General features: G+C 49.9%; 1 protein-coding gene across 1 annotated transcript in view; it reads left to right on the plus strand.

Annotated features, from left to right (window-relative positions):
• The window catches only part of LOC101049854 (optic atrophy 3 protein), a 38,216-nt gene that overhangs the window by 23,278 nt on the left and 9,851 nt on the right, over positions 1 to 5,087 (plus strand). The window lies entirely within an intron of this gene.

Below are 5,087 nucleotides of genomic sequence, written 5' to 3' on the forward strand. Positions count from 1 at the left end.
CCCAAGGGGCTGAAAGAGCCCAGAGTGGGTACCTGCCCCAGCGTGGGCAAGTCCAGGAGAGCTTCCTGAAGGAGACAGCCAACCTGCATCTGTGGAGGACAAGTAGGAATTAACAGATATGTAGGAGAGAAAAATCCATAAAATCAAAAGATGTTTTTCTGAAAAGATTAATACTAATCAAGGAGGGAAGAAAGAAAACACAAACTTTTATCAAAAGCAATGAAAAATGAGACATCAATACAGTTCCTAACTGTAGGATAGCAGGAGGATATTAGGAAGAACTTAAGCCAATAAATTTGGCAGTGTAGGCCGGGTATGGTGGCTCACGCCTGTTAGCCCAGCACTTTGGGAGGCTGAAGTCGGCGGATCACTTGAAGTCAGGACTTTGAGACCAGCCTGGCCAACATGGTGAAACCCCACCTCTACTAAAATACCAAAAAAAAAAAAAAATTAGCTGGGCATGGTGGCAGGTACCTGTAGTCCCAACTAATCGGGAGGCTGAGGTAGGAGAATCGCTTGAACCCAGGAGGTGGGGGTTGTAGTGAGCCAAGATCACACCACTGTACTCCAGTCTGGACAACAGATGAGACTCTATGTTAAAAAAAAATACAAATAAAAATTGGCAACAGAGGAAACAGTTTCCTTGGAAGACACAATTTAGCAATATTCACATGAGAAGAAACAAAATCTGAGTAGTTATATCTGTTGGAGATGTTGAATGCACCTTCCCATGAAGGAAACTGCAGGTCCAAGGCTGGCGCAGTGGCTCACACTTGTAATTCCAAGTTTGGGAGACAGGTCGGAGAATCTCTTGAGCTTAGGAGTTAAAGACTGCAGTGAGCCATGATCACTCCCCTGCATTCCCGCCTGGGGGATACAGTGAGACCCTGTCTCAAACAAAAAAGGAAAACTACAGGTTCCGATGCCTTCACTGGTGAATTCCTCCAAACATTTAAGAAAGAAAGAACACCGTCCGGGTGCGGTGTGTCGCGCCTGTAAGCCCAGCACTTAGGGAGGCCAAGGCGGACAGACCACCTGAGGTCAGGAGTTCTATATCAGCCTTGTGAAATATGGTGAAACCCCGTCTTTACTAAAAATACAAAAATTAGCTGGGCATGGTGGCATGCGCCTGTAATCCCAGCTACTTGGGAGGCTGAGTCAGGAGGATTGCTTGAACCCAGGAGGCAGAGGTTGCAGTGAGCCGAGATCGTGCCTCTGTACTCCAGCCTTGGTGAGTGAGAGTGAGACTTTGTCTTGGGAAAACAAAACAAAACAGAACATACAGTAAAAACTGCATACAAATCCCCTGTAGAAATGGGGGTGGGTAGAAGGGCAGGCCACTTGGGGACAGAGCGCTCACCTTTCATAGCGGGGTTGGATTACGAGTAGTAACGATGGTATAGATCTGGACAAACCTGAGCTGAAGAGCTCAGAAATGAGTGAGGGATGCTTACTGTGAGATGTCCAGGAGATGGCGCTAGGGGAAAACAGGCTGGTGAGGGCAGTAGTTAAGGGTTCCTTTGAGGAGGGGACTTTGACTTTACATTTTATAGTTTGAGCACTTTGTTTTCTTGCAGTGTGCTACTTTTATTTGCAGGGGCGGGGAGGGTCGGGGTGGTGATGGGGGAAATGGTAGATTTGTTCTTTCCTTCTAACCAGTTCCTTCTGATTGCTGGGTAGAGGATAATTGCAGAGGGTGAGGCTGGGGCCGGCTGGGAAGGAGACTGGAGGTGGGACCTACTTTAGTGTTAGGCTTAGATCTAATGAGCACCATGCCCAGGCCTGGCCTGGCACTGGGAGTGCTGGGGACACAGCAGTGACCAGGACAGCCCTGGGCCCCGCTCTTGTGAGGCTTACAGGCTAGTGAGGGAGACAGATGGCAGACAAGTAACTAGATAGCCACCATTCCTGATTGTGATAGGCACTTGGAAGGGGATAGACAGGGTGTATTCCTCCTGTTCTTGAGGTCAGGGAGGGGATGTGGGTCAGAACTGGAATGGAGCCTGGACCAGGACGGCAGAAGGGAGTCCACTGGGAGAGACGTTCAAGATGCAAAATGGACCCGACACGCAGCTGAGAGGCCCTGGGAGGAGGGTTACAGCTGAGATGAGGCCCTGGTCTCTAGCCGGGGGACAGGTGGATGTGAGGCCAGGAGCTGGGTTCAGGTTCAGAAACGCTGAGTGTGAGGGTTCTGGGAGGCATCTGGAGCCTGTTGCCCTGCTAAGTCTGATGAATCCTTCAGCTTATCCCATCCCAGCCCCTCACAGCTATCCCTTCTTCATAACTCTTCATTCCTACCTGGACTGTGTTTCCTGAACCCCACATCTGACCGCTGGCCCGAGGGAGAATGTCGTCGGCCCCGACTCTGAAAGCCCTTGAACACGTGCCTGTGTGCACACACACACACCCTCTTTGATTTGATTTCCTGTGCCCTGGGTATGTGCCCACTCCAATTGGTACACCCAGACCTACCTGCTTATCCAGATCCCCATGCTTGGTCTACCCAGGAAGGCCAGAGGAGCTGGAGCCCTCACTGCTCACCATTCTCTGGCTACCGTGCTAGGTGTCCCTGACGTGAAAGAGGCAGTGACAGTTTACGGACCCAGCTCTGGGCCGACCAACAGGGCTGCCATGTGTCATTGTCAGGATGTTGTCCTTCCTGTGTTACAGAGGGGTCATGGAAGGCTGTCATTGCCCAGGCAGCAGGTGACAGAGCCCTGGGGAGACTCTAGGTTGGCCTGACCCTAAGACCTCAGTGTGGGAGGGGGCTCCACAGCCTGGACCCCAGGAACCCCCAGGGCCTAAGCCACAGTCAGCTCTAGGAGAAACTGTAGCAGCTGACGGTGACTGCCCAGGCTCTGGGCTCGCTGCTCACGTCTTCCCTCCAGCTCCGGCAGAACTCCCCAAGCCTTCCTGCTGCCCTACCCCCGTTGAAGATGAAAAATGGTGTAGTGGCTGGGCACAGGGGCTCTTGCCTGTTGTCCCAGTACTTTGGGAGGCTGAGGCAGGATGATTGCTTGAGCCCAGGAGTTCAAGACCGGCTTCAGCAACATAGCAAGACCACATCTCTACAAAAATTTAAAAAAAAAGAAAAAGAAAAACAGCCACGCATGATGGGGCATCTGTAGTTCCTATAGTTCCAGCTGCTCCAGAGGCTGAGGGGGAGCATTGCTTGAGTCTAGGTATTCGAGGTTGCAGCGAACTGTGATGGAGCCAGTGTCCTTCCATGCCGGACAACAGAGTGAGATCCCATCTGTTAAAATAAATAAATGTGATGCAATATGGCAAGACTCCATCTCTACCCACCCCCCAAAAAAGTAGCCGGGCGTGGTATGGTTGCATGCGCCTGTAGTTCCGCTACTTGGGAGGCTGAGGTGGGAGGATGACTTGAGCCTGGGAGGCAGAGGTTGTAGTGAGCCAAGATTGCACCGCTGCACTCCAGCCTGGGTGACAGAACCAGATCCTGGCTCAGAAAAAAAAAAAAAAAAAATCGTGCCCTCTAGTGTGTTTTCAAGTTGAGAACTGAAACTTTTCTTCATAACCTTAAGTAGCTGTGAAGGATATAATTTCTGGTTCTGGTGTGCTATGATATTGACATGTTCAAACAGCTGGTAGATTCTTCCCTTCATATTTATTGCAGTTCACTTACAATAATAATGATCTGATGCCTACCAATGTGTGGTTTAAAGACATATATGTAAAAGGCCAGGCACAGTGGCTCAAGCCTGTGATCCCAGCACTTTGGGAGGCCAAGGCAGGTGGATCGCTTGAGCCCAGGCATTCGAGACCAGCCTGGGCAACCTTCTGATACCCTGATATTGATACTGAAGATGTACCGCTAGTCCCAGCTACTCAAGGGACTGAGGTGGGAGGATCACTTGAGCCTGGAAGGTCAAAACTGCAGTGAGCCATGATTGTGCCACAACACTCCAGCTGGGTGACAAAGCAAGACCCCATCTCAAAATAATAATAATAAAAAAAAGGTCTTCTTTTTCAATCAGAAATTTCACACGGTTTCTTTTTGTTCATGTACTTTTAAATTTACAGTCCACATACCCACAGAATTCCATCTAATGATTTATACGTCGGCAACCAAAATACATACAGAAATGTACATGTTAATTTCCTGTGACCATAAGGTTCTAAATGCTGAATGATTTTCTTCTGGATTGAGTGAACTTTGAAATTATTGTTAGTGCCCAGTTACTTTAAAACGTTCATCTCTTATACATTTTCATGAATTATTACTAAACCTTAAAAAAGTAAAAGGAGATGTTGGAAATGAATCTGCAAAGGCACTAGACAAGGTCCCCTCTATGGCTTCATATGCCCTTGGATGAATATTAATTATTGCAGGAGTGAGTCAGGGTACAGCGTCCGTTCTGCATTGGTTTTAAAGACTCACGTGCTGGGAATCTTCCTTCATAAAGAAGCAGCTAGGCGAGGAAGGAGTTTTTGTTACAGCAGCACCGCTCACCTCTTGAGCTGCCTCCAAGGTATGTGTCCCAAACCTCACTGTGAAGAGCCCCAGCTCTTAGCTCCACCTTCATGGCTGGTGAAATTCTAGGACTGGAGCCATCAGACTTGCGAAAATGACTGATCACTTCGTGTTCGGAGGCACTTAGCATCGACTCCCGCCTTAAGCTGCCCTTTCTTTGGAGCCAGGACCCCCCACACCCTCTCCTTAACTGCAGCCCCAACTCTGCACTTTGGGAAGATAACGCAAGAAAGGGGGTTGGTCTTCCTTCTGGGAAGCGGGTGGGGCAACAGTGCCAGGACAGGACTGCTGGGCTGGCGGTGGCTTAAGGGAGGAACACAGGGAGCTAAGCATCTGGCAACGAGACCTTTAGACCTTCCATTAACTTGGCGCTGTGGGAACTCCTGGTATCCTTCCTAGGGTGTGGCCCCCCAAGTCTGAGGACCTCCCCTCTGGGCAGTGTTCTTCATCCCTGGCTAGCTTGCTAGAATCTTCTGGTCTTTTGAAAGACCCCTGGGTTACACAAGCTAGGTGACTGCATTCCCTGGGTGAGAGGGGTGGGGCCTGCAGGGGCACCTAGAGTGCGGCCTGACTTTCTCTTCCCCCGCAG

This window comes from Saimiri boliviensis, chromosome 14, assembly GCF_048565385.1.
Source record: "Saimiri boliviensis isolate mSaiBol1 chromosome 14, mSaiBol1.pri, whole genome shotgun sequence".
Classification (NCBI taxonomy): Eukaryota; Metazoa; Chordata; class Mammalia; order Primates; family Cebidae; genus Saimiri; species Saimiri boliviensis.